We start from the raw sequence: 22457 nt of genomic DNA, 5'->3' as shown, positions 1-22457 counted from the left end.
GGCGGCCCACCCTCTGCTTGGCTCTCTCGGCCTCTTCCTTGGCATCCTGCAGAGGCTCGAGCTTCTCCTTAAGACTTGTGATTTCTTTCTTAAGGGAAGTGATGTGCACGCGGGCCGAGTCTAGGTCCTTCTTCAGCTGCAGATTGGCTTCCGCCTGCGAATACATCATATCAAGCGTCAGAAACTCATTTTGAGCAATATCAAATTAAGCTCGATCCAAGGCGGACTCGGCCCGAGCTTTAGCGGCTGTTACCTCTTTGGACTTCTCCTTGAGAGGTTGCCTGAGCCCTTGGACGCGCAGCATGGCCTGCAAAAAGAGTCGAATGGTTAAAACCAGGCGGATAAAGACTTGAGCAAAAAAAAAATAGAGAAGAATTGCTTAAGTTAAGACTCATACCTCGCAGAGGTTCCCCAAGATGCCATCCAAGTCCAGGGTGCCGACTCCTCTGACAGACGCCTTGTCGTCGGGATCAACCGCCCTCAGCATGGAGTTGGCCATCTGGATTACAGTCGGCCTCTGCACAGGGACTGAGAAGGAAAGAAAGTTAGAAAAATAACACAAGTATATCTAAATGGAAGAACAAAAAAGGCGAATGGTTTTTACCGTCGTCCTGTGGTTCCTCCCCTTTCCCCAGATTCCTCCTCTCTCCTGCTGAGCCGACAGCAGAGGTGGGTTGCTTAAAGCCACCCTTCGATGTCCTTTGGACATCCGGTTTGTTGATCCCCCTATCAGCTTCGAGAGAAGAGGCGTCTGGGCCTTTCTTGGGCTTGTGAGCAATGTGCTTCCGGCCGCCCTTGCCGGATGCGCTCACATCACCCGCCCTTGTCTTTTGGATTTTAGGGTCGGATGGTTTTGAGGGAGATTTGGTAGGGGCACCCTACATCGACACAAGATAAAACAAGTTAGAAATCATTTGGACAATTTTAACATTGGTCGGAAATGATAAGTATAACAATTTCCCACCTTGGGGGTGCCGCCAGTTTGCTGCTCATCCACTTTGGTGTGGGTGGTTGCCTCTGCCCTGTTTAGGACATTCGATTTGTATCGAGCAGCAGATACAGCCGGCTTCCTTGTGGCCAAGAGCTTCTCCATTGCCTTGTCTGCAAAAATGAACAAGTGTTAGCACCACCAAACAAGTATTGAAAAGCAAAATGAAATTGCATATAAAACAGACGACCGACTACCTCTCGGCATTTCAGAGCTTAGCCCACAGGCGGCTAAGAACGTTCCCTCTTCAAACCATTTGTACAAAGGGAGATAGCATTGGGGGGTGACCTCCTTGTCCCCCTCATCATTCGTCGACACGGACACGGTAAACAACCCCCGGTCCATGATCTCCTCCTTTGCCCGCCTAGGAAGAGGCGGCAATGCACTCCTGCCTGGTTGGAGAGGTGGATTCTTATTCCACCTGTTATACTTTTGGTTCAGGCGGCTGTCGACAGACTTGACTATGTAAAACTTAGTCCTCCAGTCTTCCCACTTGTTCTCTTTGCCAACAGCCATCATGTACCCCTTGCAAGTGGTCAAGGTGTACCAGCCCTCACCGCCCCTAGCAGGCGCCCTGCTCAGATAGTGCATGTGGGCGAACGCTTCATAGCTCGCCTCCACCTGCAACATCTCACAGGCGGCAACGTACCCCAGAATATTAATCCAGGAGTTGGGTACAAGTTGCCAGATACCCAGTTGGTATCCAACCAAGATCCTCTCCACGACCGGATGTAGAAGGAAGCGGAGGCCAGCTTGGAAGGCCGCTTCATAGCAGCCGAATGCTCTGTCCTGATAGCTGGCCAGGCTCGGCCAGGTAATGGTGTCGCCCTCGTTAGGGACCGACAAAGTATAGCCATAGCCTAGAATGACCTTGCGCCTAAAATTGGGAAGGCAGGATGCCATGGAGCTCCGCCTGCTGGGCGGAACATGATGATAGTAGGGGGCTCTCTCCAAGCGCCTGGAAGCGCTCGACTCGGCCCAGCTTTCCCCCTTATCCACTGCCAGGGACTCCCTGGCTGAATCTATTTTCGTTCTTGCCTCCTCTGAAGTTATGGAGGCGTTCTCTGAAGAAGATGACGAGGCCGACTCGTCATTAGAGCTCTCATCAGAGCTAGGGGACCGCCGACTGGTGCCAGCGGGGTCCTCCCCCAGACTCTCTTCCGGCGCCTGTCCAGAAGGCCCGGGTTGATATTCTTCATCCGCTTCCCCTAGGATTGCATCACTTGGAGTTCCACTAGATGTGGGCGAATGGTAATAGGTGGGGGTTGGAGGAAGATAAGAAGGGCTGTCAGGATGTTCCGACAGCTCACTTCGAGGCACCCTTATTGAGCCGTCTGAATAAACAGTCGACCCATCTGAATGGTAGAAAATTCCATCGGAGCTACATTGTCTTGCTGTTCTTTTGGTTCTGGCCATAGTGTCCTGCACAGACACGGAAACGGTCGGATTCGGAGAAGTTCGCAAAGCAGGGTCCTTGGCCAAGCATTCGGCACTGCTAGTTCTAGATTCAGCCGTCCCCGGTGACCGGCTGATCACTATCCTATGCCGTGCCGCATGCGATTGGGTAACCGTTTTTTCGACAACAAAGAAAAAATGAAGAGTAAAAGAAAAAACAGGCGTTACCTTTAGAAGAAGGGTGAAAGACGCTTGGTTGACTGAAGAACGGTCGGACAGTTGGCCGAGTGTCGGATGCTTGAAAAGTGAAAACGCTTAGGGAATTTTGAGATTCTTTAAGTCAAAAAGTCCAAGATTCTCCAAAGATTCGTAAAGGTGTGAATCCAAGTGGGGGGTCAAACCTCACTATTTATAGGGGGGTAAAACCCTAAAAATTTTCCCTCCAACAGTTACTTTTTGAATCTGACCATTCAGATACTGACACTTGTCACAGGTGTCACGTGCGATGCACGTGACCCCTGTGAGAGGCAAATGATTTGGGTATTTTATACCCGGCCAGGTGGCCCAATCAGAAAGCGCCACGTGTCCTCCAAAGAGGTGCCATTTAGACCTATGGAATGATGACACGTGGAAGACGGACACTCTTCTGTCCTACGCAGACTGATGATCTAGCATGTACTATTCAGATGGCGTCACGTGTCACCCAAAAGATGCCCAAAGGCCTTTTGGGCTCAGTGACACGTGTCACTCAGGCATTGCCCCTGGGATGGCAGCCTTCAAAGGCCCAAATCCCGAGGCACCGCAAAACGGCGTGACCTAATTCCTAGGTCACCAGATCCTACGAGGGGCACATTCTTACATTTATGACGAAAAAGGAGAGAATATACAAGCAATACAAGACAACACGTCACTTAACATAGAGCTGTCGTTTTTAAGGAACACACAACACTTTACCTGAGCTTGGAATCCGAGCAGATAAACTTTACTTCCGCACGTTTTATTACCGAACATTTACTAACTTAATCTTCGGAGGCGGACCACCGACCATCCGGCGGTCCGTTTGCTTTGCAGGTACAGGCGTCCTTTGCTGAATCCAGTCTTAGTGTTGTAACTCTCCCAAGGAACAAAAACCACCGAAACATATATGGCATTCAAAAAGTTGAAGCCTTATTTTTTGGCACATCCGGTGGTGATCTACACCGACCAGCCACTCAAGCAGCCAATGTCCACCTTGGAGTCATCCGAAAGAATGCTAAAATGGGCTATTGAAATGCAAAGTCTTGAAATCACTTATGAATCGAGAAAGGTAGTGAAGGTTCATGAGGTTACCGACTTCATTGTTGAAATGACCAGTCTGGTGGCTCTGGATAATTTTGACCAGGTTTGGAATGTGTATGTAAACGGGAGCTCTACAAAGAACGGTTGTGGTGCAGGCGTAGCTATGAATCTTCGGAAGGAGGCAAATATGAGTATGCACTACGGTTCATGTTTCAGGCCTCAAACAATGATCAAATATCTTCAGGCGGTCAAAGATAAGGCTGCGACACTTGAAGGGTTCACCTTGAGCCAAGTGCCCAGGTCCGGCAACAACAAGGCGGATGCCTTGTCGAAATTGGCATCCTCCGCCTGTTGTGATATGCCTCGGTCAGTCTTCTGGGAAGTTCTTGAAAAAAGAAGCATATATGAAGAGCCCATTGGAATTCTGGACCGAAGCTCTACCTGGATGGATGGCATCCGGGCTTTCGTAACAGACCGCACGCTCCCTGATTCGCCACAGGAGGCAGCCGTCATGAAGAAGTGAGCGGCAAACTTCGAGATGAGAAACGAAGAACTCTTCAAGGCGGGATTTTTGAAGCCTCTTCCGAAGTGTGTTATACCAAAAAAGGGGAAGGAAGTTCTTGAAGATTTGCATGCAGGATACTGCGCCTCCCATATAGGCGGCAGATCCCTAGCCGTTAGAGCTATGCGACATTATTTTTGGCCTACCCTTGAGTCAGACGCCAAAGAGCTGGTGAAGAAATGTGCCAAATGTCAGAAGTTAAGCAAACTTATTCACCCCCTTGCAACTGATCTGACGGCAATCCATAGCCCAGTCCCGTTTGCTAAATTGGGCATGGACATTTTAGGTCCTTACACGCCTGCACCAGGCGGAAAACGCTACATTCTAGTTATTGTGGATTACTTCACCAAATGGGTGGAGGCGGAGGCGGTCAGGAACATGAAGACAAACTCGGCCGACCCTAAGCAAAAGGCTAAGTTGAAGCCTTCAACAAATTCATCTCAGACGGCATTAAGAAAAAGATTGAAAGAGCCGGTGGTTTATGGGAAGAAGAATTAATTCATGTCTTATGGGCCATCTGGACAATAGAAAAAGGGGCAACCGGTGAAACCCCATTTCTCATGGTTTACGGTACTGAAGCCGTCTTGCCCATTGAACATTACGAGCCGACTCTCAGAGTCATGCTTTATGATGAAGAGGCAAATTGGGAGGCCATTTGTTTGGCATTGGACTCTCTCCCGGAGCGTAGGGGCAATGTCGCCTTGCATCATGAGATATACTGTCTGATAATGACAAGAGCCTACAACAAGAAAGTGCACAAGCGCCCTTTGAAAGTTGGCGACTTCGTGTTACGAAAAATGGAGGCAACCGGTAGGGCCAATGAACTGGGAATATTAACTCCTTATTAGGAGAGCCCCTACCGGATCTATGAGGAAGTTAGAGATGGCACCTACTGTCTGGAAACTCCAGACGGCCGACGCCTGCCTATGACTTGGAATGTAGACAATCTGAAAAAGTACTAATTCTGAGTTGTAAATTTTGTAAACAAGAAGTCTATTAATGAGAAATCGCTTTTTGTTTTCAATTATTTTATTTCCTTCTTTAATTTTAAAATCGTCTGGGCAATATACAGACGGCCTAATTTTTGATCTCTCTAAGTTTAAAACTTAGTAGAAAATTCAACGTTCAGTTCACATGAGGCCACTGGCCAGATAACTAAACTCGGCACAAAACCGCTTAGTGGCTATACAGCCGGTCTCAACCTAGACTAGAGGCCAATGGCAAGATGGTTGTTTGTTTTATAAAATCGCCTGTACCAACATGGAAAATGGCGTCCGGCGACACCACTCCGGTTGCAATCGTCGTAGAGAGCAGCCTACCTGTTTGCTCTACGTATCTATGCAGACGACAAAGATTGAACGACCAAATTGGTCAAGTCATAGCCGTCTGACCAAAATAGTCTAAAGAACGATTAAGTTTTTGAAATACCGGATGTCCTAAGACATCAGCCGGTGACCGACCGAAGTTCTTAGGCTTTTCATTCCAAAATAGCATAAACTCTCCTGTCAAGGGCAAAAAATGTTGTGCAATGGCTATACAACCGTCTGGGAAAAGACTTGAGCCCAATGGCCAGATGGTTGTACATTTTTACAAAATTCGCCTTCTCCAATGAGTAATAAGGCATCCGGTAACACCCCTCCGGGTGCAATCGTCACATAAAGCACTCTATCAAAGAGTTCATGTACACAGGAAGGCGAAAAAAATGGACGACCTCATTAGTCAACTCATAGGCGCCTGACCTGGGTAATCTAATGAGCGACCAAGTTTTCGGGAACCTGGTGTCCAAAAAGACACTAGCCGGTGACCAACCTAAGTTCTAACCTAGATTACCTTCTAAACTTATACAAGTCCTCCCAATGGGGTAAAAGGACATGGAAAGTATATTTGGATTGCAAACACCACAGGCGGCCACCTGCCTCATGTCCTATGAAGGGACAGGCGGCTATTCGCCTCCTGCAATCTTCTCAAACGGTCTTTTTCCATCTGGTTGGAAGGCTGAAACGCCTGTCGTTTGGACGGCTGTGTACTTGGTTCGGGGCAATCACTAATGTGATTGATTAGCTTGCAAACATATCATGCTCTTTAAAGCATCAGATGATTCCAATCCGATCAATCGACTTAAAGTTGAAACCAACCACACAGCCGCCCAGGGGCAAGAACAGCCGGATTATCAATTGCCGCATGCTTTTCATAAGTTAGGCAAAAATACAAAGTATACTTGCAAAACTAAAAATGCAAAATTCAAGCGGAAAATGATAAAATGATCAAAACCGACTAAGTCGGCACATTCATTAAAGTCTATCCAACGAAACGGCTGTGGTAGAGCAATGTTAACCCGGCTCTTCAGCCAGTAAACAGAAGAAATACTTGGCACGCAGGCCGAAAATAAAGTTGATTTGGCATACAACCGCTGAACAAGAAAAAATTAAAAATGGCATACTGCCACAGAAATCATGGTTGAGTTACAAACGGGTCCTCCTGGTCAATGTCCCCTTCATCATCTTCTTCAGAAGGAATTTCATGCGCTTGACCTTGCACGGGATGCTCAGGCTCTGGAAGCTCAGTATTGGCCCAAACTTCAAAGGACTCCGGCTCTGGCTCGCCCTTCTCTCTCAAGTATACAACCTCCTCTGCATACTTGTGAGCCACTTCCCAGACGCCGTACTCCTTGTTTGGGTACAAGACGTTCCAGGCAATCGACATCCAGGCACCGTTATCAGCCTCACTTTCGGCAACCAGGAGCTCTTGTTCCGCCTGCAATGTCGCTGCAAAGTTAAGCTGCGCCTAAGAAGCCGCGTCCATCAGCTCTTTCACCTTGGCCTTGAGATCGGAGTTCTCTTGGGAAATACCCTTGAGCTTGTCCAGCTCCGCCTGAGCCTTGCCAAGTTCCTCTTGAGAATTTTTTAGCGTCGTCTCAGCTTCGCCGACCTTCTGCTTGGCTGCCCCCAAGTCCGTCTCGAGCTGCTCAATCCTCGTCACCTGCATCATTATCGTTGCTTTAGTCTCAAGTTCATTTAATGTACAGGAGTATCGAGCAACGTTGTCAACATCTCTGGCTAACTTATTTGCTCTCTTTACCTCTTCCCGCTTGCGAGAGTTGATAAGGGTTGGAACTAGGTCGTTATCAAATTCTTCCCTAAGTAAAACTAATTTGTAAACGCTTAACAAACCATATACGAGTATAGGGCAAGCTAAGGATCGAACCCAAAGGAATGAATCAAAACCATGTTATAGTCTAACATTAACCTATTTCGAAGAAATGTTAAAGGTTGAGTATTATAACTATGATAACAAGAATCGAGAATTCAATCAAAATGCTAAACACTAGGGATATAGGTAGCACATGCAAGCTTAAGAATCATGCTAATCGATAGATCACCAAATTGATTCATACATTGCAAAGGACAAACAATAGTTGCAATCAAAGGAATTTGAAGGTTACCTCCTATAAACTAAACTAGGGTTCACTATGAATGATTAACAAGGAGAATCACAATCAAATTCAATCAATTAAAGCAATTCCCAAATCAATTGTTCGTGTCATTAGAATTCGCAATACAATCTAGATTAATCTTATAGGTTGATCACTCCTAGTCTAATTAATCATATGCACAACTATGTCAACCAATTTAATTGCAACAATCAATCAATCAAGGATCATCGATTAACAATAACCATCAATAAAGCATGCTTCCTCTTCTCCCTAGCAACTAATCTACTCACTAATCATGATGAAATCTAAAACTTGAACAAATTCAATCTCAAACATATCCATCTCAAGCTAAATCAAAAGGATCAATCAATCAACAAATTCTCAAGACTAAATAAAGTTCCAAAACAAATATTCAAGCATAAAAGTAAATTGCTATTGAAGTAAACTCAAAGGAAAGAAATCTTACTAACTTGATTGATATTGAAGAAGAATCAAATACTTGATTGAAGAAACAATGTTGAATTACAATTCAAATCCAAAGATTACAATCTCAAACTTTCTCTCTAGTTTCTCTCTCTAAAAACTAAGCAAATTAAAATATTATTTAAAAGTTGGCCTTCAAAAGGATTTACAAGAGTATATAAAAGCAAAGAAACAAAAGCTGATCGGCCGCGCCTCTCCTCGAAACCCCGCGGGCGCGGAGAAATGGGTACAGAACCCGTAAATGCCTTCGCGGGAAATATGTGCAAAACCGCGCCCGCGGGCTACAGTACCCGTGCCCACGGCATAGCCACCCACTCCCGCGGCACTGGGCGCGGCAAAGAGATTCCAAAACCACTCCTGAGGGGTTGGCTAACTTTCTCATGAGGTCTAGTCCCATTAATTTGATCACCTTTTCTGACAAGGACTTACCTCAGAGGGTGATTAACACATCAAAGCATTAAATCTCATAGTAATCTGCAAGAGGATAAATGTCCCAATGACTTTTGCAGATAATGGATCAGCGATTAATGTATGTCCACACCGAACTGCGAGAATATTTGGGATAAAAGATGAAGAATTGTCTCCGTAGAGCCTATGACAACACTCGCCGCCAAGGTCTTTGAACTATCACCATGAATGTAATGGCAGGAGTCATAGAACATGCTACTACTTTTCAAGTGGTAGATATTAAAGCATCTTTCAACCTATTGTTGAGAATAAAAGTCGTCCTTTCATCCTTTCATCAAAAAATGAAGGCTATAGTTTGAGGGATCCTTGTCACAATCGATGTTTCACCGATGAAAATCAAGGCTATCGAGAATCCCATCATAAATGTGGAGCATGATGAAGATGATGAAGACTTGTGGGGCTTTAACAAAGAGGTCTCCTTAATTGAGGAGGATGAAAGGACCCTTCTTCACTATGACCTCCACTAACATGACGGTAAATGCTATCCTCAAGAAATAGGGATACTTTCCTGGAATGAACCTCGGAAAGAAGAAAGGGATAGCAAAGCAAATGGGACTACCTGGCCTCCCTAAATTGGACACTTTTGGACTTGGATTTGAACCAACTCCGGGAGATCTTAAGCGAGCCCGGAAAAAGGCAAATGCATGTAGGAATGCTCGTACATAAAAAAATAAAAAAGCAATCCCAATGGATCATTATCCTCTTACCCTAAATGGACAATTCATATAAGAGGGGCAGGATTATCCATGCTATCAATTTCTCAAACCCTTTGTCAAAAATGGGATAAGACAACGTGGGTTTGAAATATTTTTAGATTGTAACTTTCTAGATGATGTTCCAACTCCCATCCATAAGGAGAAAGCACCCCTATGATTTGACATTAATGTCATGGGACTTCTCTTTGGGTATGAAAGGAATGAGCCAAAGCATATTGAAGACAATTCCTTGCTCATTCAAACAGTACTACAGAGTGATAACTTTGATCCTTCCTAACTTATCACTCCAGCAGAAGGTCTAATTTAAGGATGGCAAAAGACCGTGAAGGTGACTACTCCAAGTGGAAGAGAAATCTCTATTACAACAGGACAAGGAACAATGTTCGAAGAATCATCTAAGTCGGAGTCGGAGTCAGAGTCTTCCCTTATTGAGTCTTCTAAGTCCTTAATTATAGCACCTTCTCCTAGTTCTTCTTTATCACCTTCTCCTAAAATAGTTCATACTCAAGTCCCAACAGACATAACTTTATCTGATGTAATGGTTTTTGAATTCAATAACATGTCTTCTTTTGCTTACTCCTCGTGTCATTATTTAACTCAAGATAATGAGCATTGCTTAACTAACAATGAAATTTACAAAGAAATATTAAAGCAATGGAAACACTTGAAAATAAAACACCGATAATTGAGGATACTAAAATGGTTGATATCTTAAAAGATCCAACCATTAAAAGAGATGTTAAAATCGGACTAACACTTAATAAAGATGAAAGAACCAATTTTATTAATCTATTAAAAGAATTTATCGATGTATTCGCTTGGTCATATGAAGATATACTAGGCATTAATAGAGAAAAAGATCAACACACAATTCCACTAATTCCAAGAATGAAACCTGTAAAACAAAAGTTACGTCGAATGAAAATTGAAGTAGCCCTTAAAATAAAAGAAGAAGTACAAAAACAGATAATAGCAGGTTTTATCAGGGTATCAAAATACCTCGATTGGGTTGCAAATGTAGTCCCAATTCTGAAGAAGGATGGAAGGGTATAAATGTGTATCAACTATCGAGATCTAAATAAGGCAAGTCCAAAGGTTGATTCCCTTTACCACACTTCAATATTCTAGTAGATAATAAAGCAAACCACGCATTCTCTCATTTATGGATGGATACGCAAGGTACAATCAGATTCTCATGGCAGAAGAAGACATGGAGAAGACAACATTCATAACACCTTGGGGTACTTACTATTACACGGTAATGTCATTCGGGTTGAAAAACGCGGGTGCCACTTACCTACGAGCAAAAAATACTTTACTTCACGACATGATGCATAAGGAAGTTGAAGTCTATGTAGATGACATGATTGTAAAATCAAAGGATCACCCAGGACATTTGGTAGCTCTAAGAAAAATTATTGAAAGTTTAAGAAAATACAACATGAGGTTGAACCCATCCAAGTGTGATTTTGGAGTCACCTTAGGAAAACTCTTGCGATACGTCATTAGCTCTAGAGGAATATAGATAAACCCAACGAAGATCTAGGCAATCATGTCAATGCCACCGCCCCAAAACCGAAAAGCAAATTTGGGGATTCATTGGCCGGTTGCAATACATAAGTAGGTTCATATCTTAATTGACAACAATATGTGAACCAATATTCACTAGTAGAAAAATTGTAATTGGCACCGAGTTATAGGCACCGGTTCTTATAACTGGTGGGAAAAAAAGGGGAAAAATGGGCGGGGATTTAAGAGAAAAGTATTGCCACCGGTTCATCTTTAAAACCATAAGTCCCTAGCTTCTCTCTCCGCCTCCTTCATTCCTTAATTCCTGTAATCTCCCTCTCTCTCCTCTCCCTTCTCTCTCCTCTCTGTTCTCCCTTCTCTCTACCTTCGATCTCCTCTCCCTTCTTTGATCTCTACTCTCTCTCCGATCTCCTCTCTCTCTTCGATCTTCTTTCATCTCCCCTTAGATCTTCACCACCAAAAAGTTCGACCACCGCCGCAAAGCCCACCACCACAACATCATCACTGCCGCAAAGCCGCCACCACCACCATATCATCACAACCACAAAGTTCGACCACCGCCGCAAAGCCCACCACATCAACATCAACAACAATTTCAGGGTATAATTATTCGAGGTTAGGGTTTAATTTATGGGTTTAATTCGAGTTTAATCGATTTTCTTGGATTTAATTTTGGGTTTGATTTTTTATTTTAATCGATTTTTTTGGATTTATTTAATCGATTTTTGGATTTTAATTTGATTTTTCTGGGCATAATTATCCTAATTTAATCGGTTTTGTATTTTGATTCGATTTTTCTCGTTTTTTCTGGGTTTAATTTTGGGTTTAATTAATCGATTTTTCTGGGTAGATGCATTTTTTTTTTTTGAGTTTTCTGGGTTTTTTTATTTTTCTTAGGGATATTGTGTTTTTTTTCATTTTATTTATAATTTTGAGTTTCTGGCTTTTTTTTTAGTTCGTGAGTTATCTTCGTTGAATTCGGGGTCGGAGGAGGAAATTGATGGCCGATAGTACTTCTGCTATTCAGCTATTGAGCTCATGCTGTTCTGCTTCTTCGTCATTTGTTTTTTTTTTTGTTTTTTTGTTTTTTTTTTTTTGCAAGTGTAAAATTACAGATTATGAATTTCAATTATATTATGTATTAATGTATTGAAAATTAATGTATTATGTATATATATATAACATTTTGGTGATTATGAATTTCAATTATATTTGGTGTGTAATTATTGATTTTGAATTTCAATTATATTTGGTGTTGTATAAGTTTTCTGCTAATTTTTAAGTAAAAAAAAAAAATATATTATGTTTTTTTGGACATTTTTGGCACCGGTTAACCAGTGCCAAAAGGAGGGAATTATATTTTTTGGGTATTTTTGGCACCGGTTAACCGGTTCCAATAACAAGTATTCCCACTGGTTCAAACTGGTGGCTTTTATGCGATTATTGGCACCCCTCTAATACTCATCGGTTCAAAACCGGTGGCATTGAGGGGTTTTTAACCGGTGCCAATATCGTTTTTTCTACTAGTGATTCAAAAATCTTAAAAAGAATGTGCCAATAATATGGGACGATGAGTGTTAAAAAGCCTTTAAGAAGATCAAAACCTATCTCGCTAATCCTCCTATATTAGCACCTGCACTCCCAGGAATCTCATTTAGGTTGTACTTAACAGTCACCAAAGAGAAAATGGGGGCTATGCTCGCACAAAAAGCATTTGAAAAGATCAAAGCCTATCTCGCTAATCATCCAGTATTAACACCAGCACTCCCAGGAATACCACTTAAGTTGTACTTAACAGTCGCTAAAGAGACAATGGGGGCTATGCTCGCACAAGAAGTAAAAGTAAAGGAGAACGCCATCTACTATCTAAGTAAGAAGATGCTCGAGTATGAAATACGTTATACACCACTTGAGAAATTGTGCCTCGCATTGGTGTGGGCCACAACCAAGTTAAGACATTACATGCTCATTAATACGGTCTTCGTAGTATCTCGAATGGATCTACTCAAGTATCTTTTCGAGAAATCTATATTAAATGGGCGAATATCAAGATGGATAGTCAACTTAACCCAATTTGATGTAAGATTCATGCCCAAAAGGCTTATTAAAGGATCTGTGGTTTCAGAATTCTTAGAAGATTTCCCAATTGAAGATTCTACGCCTATACACGAGAATTATTTTCCAAACGAAGACTTGATGGTCACAGAAGATGATACTTGGACTCCCTACTTCGATGGAGCCTCAAACCAAAAGAGATGTGGCATAGGTGTACTATTGGTATCACTTAAATAAGAACATGTTCCAATCTCCATAAAGCTAGATTTTGACATTACCAACAACGCTGCAGAATACGAAGAATGCGTAGTAGGCCTAGAAACAGCATTGGCGTTGGGAGATAAAAAACTTTGAATTTTCGGGGATTCTTCGTTGATCATTAATCAAATTTTCAACAGATAGAAAGTAAGGAGTGGAAGTTTGGCCCATTACGAAACCTACTTAGAAATTCTCACAAATTAATTGGAAAAGGTAGAATACACATATCTACCTAGAGAGGAAAATAAATTTGCTGATGGCTTGGCAAGACTTGTCTCAATGGTTAGGATTCCAATGGAAATTGAGCGAATTCCCTTAATAATAGAAACGAGGTATAAACCAGCTTATATCTAAGCAATAGAGGATGACGAAGTAACCCAAGAAGAAGAAGAAAGGAAGAACCTTGGTATACAGACATCCTCAATAATGTCCAAAAGGGAGAATATCCGCCCCATGTTGACAAAAGTGCGAAACGAGCCTTAAGACTTTTGGCTTCCCAATACGTGTTCATTAACGACAAATTACACAAAAGGGTACCTAAAGGTCGAGATCTTCTATGTATAGGCAAAAAGGAAGCCCAAAGGGCTATGAGAATAGTCCAAGAAGAGGTATGTGGAACACATGTAAATGGAAAAATGCTAGTCCAAAAGATAATGCGCGAAGGGTATTATTGGACTACTGTGAATATGGACTGTCATCAATATGTCAAAAGATGCCCTAAATGCCAAATATATGCTAACTTGCAACATGTTCCTTCATCTTTCCTCTACACCTATACATCACAATGGCCATTCTTAACATGGAGAATAGATATTATTGGAAGAATTATTCCTCCAAGAACAGGAGGCCATGAATACATATTAGTAGCAATTGATTACTTCACTAAATAGGTTGAAGCAAAATCATATGCCAAGCTCACTGCAAAACATGTAGCACTCTTTATCGAAAGAAACATTATTTGTCGGTATGGAGTCCCACATGAAATGATAAGTTACAATGGAACTCACTTTCAAGTAGAATGTGAAGAATTGTTACAAAAGTATGGCATTCAAAAACATCATTCTTCTCCATACAGACCTCAGGCAAATGGTGCAATTGAGGCAGCTAATAAAAATTTAAAGACAATCATCGAGAAGATGACAGAAAATTACAAAGATTGGCCTGACAAACTCCACTTTGCTCTGTGGGGTTATCACACGTCAATTCTCTCATCAACAGGGAATACACCATTTTCCTTAGTCTATGGAATGGATGACGTACAATCCGTAGAGCTAGAAATACCTTCCCTACGCATCGCGTTGGACAGTAAACACGATGAAATAGAATGGACTACAGCCAGATATGAAGAGCTAATTCTACTTGATGAAAAGCGACTAGATGCTCTACATCATACTCAATGTTATCAAACTCGTATGGCTAGACACTTTATTAAGAAAGTCAAGACAAGGAATATTAAAGTAGGAGACTTGGTGCTAAAAGCATTACGAAATAATGTTTTAGACCCAAGAGGAAAGTTTAGACCCAATTGGTCTAGGCCATATATTGTCAAAACTATCCTATCAGGAGGTGCTGCAAAACTGACTGATATGGATGGCACTGAATTCTCAAACATGACAAATCTTGACCAACTTAAGAAGTACTACCCATAATTACTTGAGTAGGACACTCAATAGAGCTACGTTTGGCCTGATTCGTTAGGAAAGGATACGTAGGCAACCCTTTTAGGCTGTGGCCACTTTAATTTTTACAAATCTCACATCCCAGCATCGACAAATCAACTTAAAGCAATTAACATGAAAATTTGCAAACGCATCCCAGAAAAGTTGTCGTCTAACGACAAATGTCAGCGTCGGCCGACAGCAGCAGCGTCTGGCGACAAGGTCAGCGCCAGGCGACGAAAAGCAGTGGCTGGCAACGAAGACAACGCCGGGTGATGAACATATGTGTCTGGCGACAGACCTAAATTGCGACGCTAATTTTTGCGCAAAAAACTGGGCAAATTTTTGTGTATTTTTGAAATTTTCGACTTCCGTACTCGAATAATTTTCAGAAAAATAATTAAGTGTTTTCATTGCTTTAATGGAAATTATAATGTATATGTAGATTTAATTTAAAAAGATGAAAATTGCATTAACAAAATAAAGTAAAATTACATTATTGATGGAATTTAAAGGAAAGCTTAAAAAATAAATTAACTTAAAATTAAAATTGTCTAATAAATTGAAAGTGAAACAATGCTTTAATCTTTTTTCTCTTTCTTTTCTCTCTTCCAATTCTTGTCAGCCTCTTCTTCCTCATCCATTACTTTTTCTAGAAAGCATCCTTTAGAGGATTTGCATTCAATTTTGGTGTCAATAGTTTCTCCCTTAGCCATTACACCATGTTTCTTCTCTACCCATATTTTCTTTTCTGTGGAGTCAACTTTCCTTTTCTCTTTGCCTTTAGTAGTGTTTTTCTTCTAAGTCATGATAGGAGTTTTAAATTCAACTTTTTCACCTAGGCGTTCCTTAGCAGGAGCTATCTTGTCTCCCAGACTATTCTTCACATTGGTTGTATTTTTATCTCTCTTCTTGTTCTTTATAGGCCTATCAAGTAGCCAATGCTTCACATCCTTGGACAAAGAAGGAGGAACCTTTTGGATAACAGCTTCCCATAAAGGCCTAGCACTCCAATGAGAATCAAACCTCTCTACTTCTTGTGAAACAGGAAATTCATAAGGACGACGAAGGTCTCAAGAAGGAATTGTTTGAGCAAGGCCATACTGTCTTTTTACCTTGCAGGGGTAATAAAAAGTCAACTTGAATATGCTAAGAAGACGACAAAAAGGTTGCTTGTTAACATCAATCATATTCTCAATTCTCCACCATGGGATGATCCATTTGATATCAAAATCACAAGAAGCGAATATTTTACTCAACTCCCAGCGACCCATCTTTATGGAAAAACATTTCTTTCGTCTCACAAAGCAGTTTGGTATATATTTTTCAACGTTGTCAAGAGGGCTAACTAATTCTAGCCTCTCCATTAGCCACATCTGCAAAAATTCAATACAAATAATTAGTATTACTATACAAAAATATATGTTTTTGAATTCTGTAATCAAAAATATTATTTTTCTACCTGTAATTAAATTGCAGATCCTCGAAAAGGTGCTTTTGGATTTTCTTTAATTCATCCAAACTGAGCATAGTTTCTCCAACAATTAACGGCATTGGATTCCTCCCTAATTCAATTTTTTCCATGGCAGACACTAATATTGCTTGACCCTCACGATTATTTCCACTAGTGAGAAGATATTAGCTAAACATGCAAAGGAGAAAATCTCTCCTCCTATAAACATGAAAAGACTCAGAATATGGTCTATGAAAGTAGTGGCGTGCAAATTCTTTCAGATTAACTACAATTCCAACTACAATATTTGTTAGATCTCTGTCTTTAAGATTAAAGAAACGCTCAAAATCTTTATAATAATATTCGCTCATATTAGGAATTATCGCAAGATTCATAAAAGGAAAGTCTAGAATAGCATCAAATTCTTCCGAAATAGGACTAATTTCATCATAGCCTAGTCTAAAGCAATGGGTGTCTGGATCCCAATATTCTAAGGAGGTATGAATAAAATCTATATCTATATCTACCCCCCTTAATACCATAAATACTTCCCAGATGAAAGAAATCAAGCTCTTTTCTCTCCCTAGTAGTCAAAGATCGGCACCACTCACGATTAAAATCAGTAAAACTTTTAGACATGATTGCTTAAAGAGAATTAAAGCTATAACTATCATTTTAATCTGCTCGAAATATACAAAACTCAGCAGATTTGGGGGCTATTTATGCACAAACTAGCTACAGTTTGTTTCCTGAAAGGATTAGGGGAAAAAAAGTGCAGCGTTAGACGACAAGAACATCGTCTGGCGACGAGGCCTGTCGTCTGGCGACAGATCAGCATTTGGCGACGAAATCAGCGTTTGGCGACAGAGAGTAGGTTTGACGAAAGCTTCTTCGCGCTATGCAAATCATATGTTTTTTTTAATTATGACTCGATTTTGTACATTGACTTTACGTTTTTTTATCCTTTCAAACACTTTTCGATTAATTTATGCTTAATTAATTTTTAGGCTTATGTTAGTCAAAATTTTATTTTACATTTTTTCTTTTTGGGGGAGAAAGTCGGATACCCTCCACATATAATAAAAATGACGGAATTTTTTTGCGCAAAAATTAGTCGTAATTTTTTTCACACGCACACAAAATAAAAAATAAAAATGCAAAGATAAAAAAGCATAATAAGTTTGTATATACAATAGAAGTCATATAATACATGTTAATAAAGTCCTACAAGTCAAATAAAATAAACACAGGTACAACTACGGTGCCGGAGGACGCAAATGGGGAGGCACTCCCAAAGTGTCGAAAAACAAGGTAGATCGTGGAGTATGTCCCTCATCGGCTCCGGGATCGTCGACAGTCGGGATCGAGAAAGTAGGGCCAGCCCATGCAGGCTCAACCTAATGTTGAATAGCAAACAGATGAGGCTGCGGCGGCTGCTGCGACGATGAGCCAACCTCGTACCTCCAACCATCCCCTAAAGGAGTTGATGGTACGCCTCTTTGGCCTGCCGGCCTAGCGTATGCACCCACATATGAAGAGCCTGAACCCTTCGGTCTCTCAGCAGGAGTCGTCTCTAATCGGCCACCTTCACCCCTGGAAGAGGAATGACGACGCCTCGAGTCAGACCTAGACCTCTCTCTCCTAGCCTCTGGTCTCGTCTGAGTGTGTGGAGGAGGAATAGGCTTTCCCTGCAAAAGCACACCATGTAAGATGCTTAATGAATAAATAAAAATATGAGATAAGATTAAGAGAAATACCTCTGTAGTGTCGTCACGGCGACATGAAGCTCGATCCCTCTATCTCACTAGCTGGTAACATAAGGCGTCCAAACCCCTCACCATCCTTGTAACCACCTCGCGAGAGAACTGTCAAGAGACAAGTCTGTAATAATCAAAGACATATATGCAAGTAAAAGGGCAAATAAATGACTCACCCAAGTCCGATGCCGAGGTATCGACTGCTTAATAAAGCGGTGATCCGCAAGAGCTAGAGGAATCATCTCCTCGGCGGGGCCATACATCCCCTGATAAGTGATGGATATGGGAGGAGCAATAAACTCCGCGTTCGCATCCTACAAAATAAAGCTGAGTAGTTTGTACCTACTTAGGGGTTATACAAGAAACAAATGCAAAATATGAAGAATACCTCCTTTGCTCCCTCTTGCATAGCAGGTGCTGGAGCTTAGAGCGAAAGTAATGCCTCTGTGTAGCATAGCTCCGGACGGGCATGAGTCTGCCAAGGTGTGCCCTCTAGCGACCTACTCGCTAAGGTCCTCAACCGAGTTCGATTTTAGTTTAGGGATGAAACTACCGAGTTCGATTTCAACTCTTCAACAACCATTTTGATCATTCTCTTAAAGAGTTCAATGCGGCTCTTGACTTTGATCCGAATTTGGATATTTTGGATCCCGAGCTCTTTTTCAACAATGAGTATGAACAAAACTCATGGTGGGATGTCATATCCGGGTGTGGTGACTTTGAGACCCGGTATGCTAAGATTAATAAGGTGTTCCAACCATGTCTCCGAGTTCTCCATCGGCTTTTGGGGTACTCGGTATTCCTGAAGCAAGAGTTAGGCAAAATGAGTTAGTTAGAGCTTTGAATTCTTTGGTTGGCTACTCATGAGGAATACCGAGGTCGCTTAAATTTGGGGTACACCTTTGTGAAGTATTGCCAAGGTTTGCAAGATAGGGAATCCGGCGAGATTCCATGTGGTAGTATGGTCACAAGGCTCGTGACCAACCTTGAGTTTGATCACTATTTGCTATCTTGTACTCTAGTGGGAGATGTTAATTCTCTCTACCTTGACATCAAGAAATTAAAGAAAATTCAGTTTTTGGCAAAGAACAATGATGACGAGGTGTTCGATTGGCTTAGGGATAACAAGCATTGGTGTTATCTCCCTAACCCCTCCTTGACTTCTCTCCACCGCGAGAATGTAGCGAATATTTGGGATGTCCCCTTGAGTCACCGCCCTCCCTACTATGATGATGATGAAGAGATGGGGGATGGTGATGAAGAAGAAGAAGAACAGCAACATCAACAACAACAAATTCCGCAACATAACAACATCAACAACAACAACACTAATATGCTAGCTCCGACTTGGATGCCCTTAGTGCTCAAATGAAGGGTATGCAAATCCGGTTGGACGGTATGTAAGATCAAGATTTTAAGGCCCTCTACACTCAAATGAGGGGAATTTTTGAGATGCAACAAGGTATGTTTCTCCAACAACAACAATTGTATGATGCGGGTGTTAACTGGGGAGACATCACTCCCCCGGTTAACTACCCTTACTTTCCACCCCAACATGGTCCTATACCATATTTTGGGGGTGATGGGGTACTGTAAGGAATATTTCAAGCATTACCCCTAGATTGAACCCCATTGTGATCATACACTAAACCATGGTGGCGTCCAAAGGGAAAGAAGATAGAGCAAAAGAGTCGCCAACAAGTTTTAGGAACTTGTAAACCGTCCACGAGGTGAAGGTTACACCCCTTAATGATCCAGGAGATCGTCAACTCCAATAGGTCTGGAACCATGACTGATAGTTTGGGGATGAAGGTGCAAATCCAACCTAAAAGAGATTGAACCTGCCCTAATAATAGGCCTCTACTTTATTCAGATCGTATTCATGTACGTTTTCTAACTAACATGCAATCATTAGGTTTAACCCTAAACTTGTTTATCTATGTTGGTTGAATATTAACGCACAAATAAAGTATTATTGGCGATCACTTGAATTATAATCAAATTAACCCTAAACAAGATTATTAATTATCTCATTAAGCGTGATTACAAGTACCAATTCCCTTTAAACATGCATAAAATGCGTGATTAAGCAATAACAATAAATAAAGCAACATAATAATAATTAAATTATATATAATAATAATCATGATCATAATAATAATAATAATAATAATAATAATAATAATAATAATAATAATAATAATAATAATAATAATAATAATAATAATAATAATAATAATAATAATAATAATAATAATAACAATAATAATAATGATAATAATAATAATAATAATAATAATAATAATAATAATAATAATAATAATAATAATAATAATAATATATTTCACGAAGGTTACCGATTCTGCAGTAAGTGGAGTCTGATTTTTTAAGTAATCCTAGTTGATGTTTGCTATCGTTCTGGGATTTCAGCAAGGAAAGAGGTTGATATTGGCGTGGTGGAGTCTGATTTTTTAAGTAATCCTAGTGAGGTCGCTGCCCCAAAACTTATGAAGAAATTGGCAGATATATATTTCACGAAGGTTACCGATTCTGCAGCATTGTTGAAATCTCAGCAGGGAGATCACACGTCTGCTTGGCTTTGGGCCGTTCCTATTTTAGGATTTGGTCAGACTCTGAATGCAAAGACTTATCGATGTGTATTATTCTACCGATTGGGTGTTCCGTTGTTCTCTGCCTCGACACCGTGCTCTGCTTGTTCGAGGGTTTTTCCAGGGGATATTTTTGGCGATCACGCGGTGTCGTGTGCTGGTATCGTGGGTATTAAACATAGACATAATTTTGTTCGGGATACCCTAGTTGATATTTGCTATCGTTCTGGGATTTCAGCAAGGAAAGAGGTTGATATTGGGTTGTCTGGAGGGAACGGTGATGCCCTCAGACCTGCTAATGTGTTACTTTATTCTTGGGATCGTGGTCGCGATGTCTGTGTTGATTTGACAGGATCTTCTCCTTTGACACAGTCAAGGCTATCTGACTTTATTCCTGGACGGGTTGTGGCTGATGCAGCTCAGCGAAAGCAGGATAAGTATCAGGCTCATTGTCAGGCGATTAGATATGGGTTCATTCCCTTCTCCTTTTCTTCATTTGGTGAATTAGAGAAGGAGGTTGTTGCGTTGCTTAAGCGAATTCAGAGGTTCTCGACGACGCAAGACATTGGAGCACGTGCTGCAACTCATATTTTTACTAGGGTAGGCTTTGCTATAGCTAGAGGAGTGGGGGCCTAGATTTTATCTCGGCTTCCCACTAATTTATTGTAGGTTGTATGACTTTTTGTTTTTGACATATAATAATAATAATAATAATAATAATAATAATAATAATAATAATAATAATAATAATAATAATAATAATAATTATTATTATTATTATTATTATTATTATTATTATTATTATTATAATAATAATAATAATAGTAATAATAATAATAATAATAATAATAATAATAATAATAATAATAATAATAATAATAATAATGTTAAATCATAATAGCAAGATCCTAGGCATGATACTAACAAGATTAATAACAAACCCAAGCATGTCACTAAACAATAAAGATCAATGCTTTAACCCTAACATGATACTAACATGCTACTAGGAAAGAAATAGGAAGCATCGCGGGAATCATAATAAGCATATTTGATATTAGAAATTTGAGTTGTTGCCCTAAACATGATACTAGGAAGATCAAAACACCCTAACATGACACTAGGAATCATAATAATAACCTAAACATGATTTCTATATCATTATATCAATAATGAACCAATTAAAGCACTTACTTGGATTCCTCGTACCTCATTCTAATAACAAAATACACACGTTAGTAACTTCAAGAAAAATAATAAAACAAACAATTAAATTAAATAATTAAAAGAGAGATTTGGGACCAAACCCTCAGAAATTAAAACCTTTCACGTCTAGGGCGAAGGCAACTTCGAACTTGGCTAGGTGTGTCTAATGCTAATTTATGAGGAATTTTGTATGAGAGAAGGCTAGTTTAGAAAAGAGAGAGAGAATAATCAAGAAATTCTTGATGAGAGTTGGTGAGAACAAAAGAATTAGAAAGAATAAGAATTGATGAGAATTGATGATGGAAAACGAAGTTTTAAGGAGGCTATTTATAGAGAAAATCAGCCGGACGGATAGAAATACGAATTAGAGTTTCGATGAGAATAAAACAGATTATCGCCAGACGCTGGACATTAGCGCCAGGCGCCAAAAATTAGCGCCAGGCGCTAATCCCTATTGTTAGACGCTAGTCATTAATTTCACGCGTTTTCTTAGTTTTGATAAAATTTTCCTTAAAAACACTCTTTCATTCTAATTAAAACTCTAAAAAGTCAACCAAAGTCAATTTATCAATGCTAATTGAATTAGGAATGAAAAGAACCTTCTTGAAGAA

Source organism: Chenopodium album, chromosome 5 (genome assembly GCF_948465745.1).
Source record: "Chenopodium album chromosome 5, dcCheAlbu1.1, whole genome shotgun sequence".
NCBI lineage: Eukaryota > Viridiplantae > Streptophyta > Magnoliopsida > Caryophyllales > Amaranthaceae > Chenopodium > Chenopodium album.
This window is presented reverse-complemented; position numbering follows the sequence as displayed.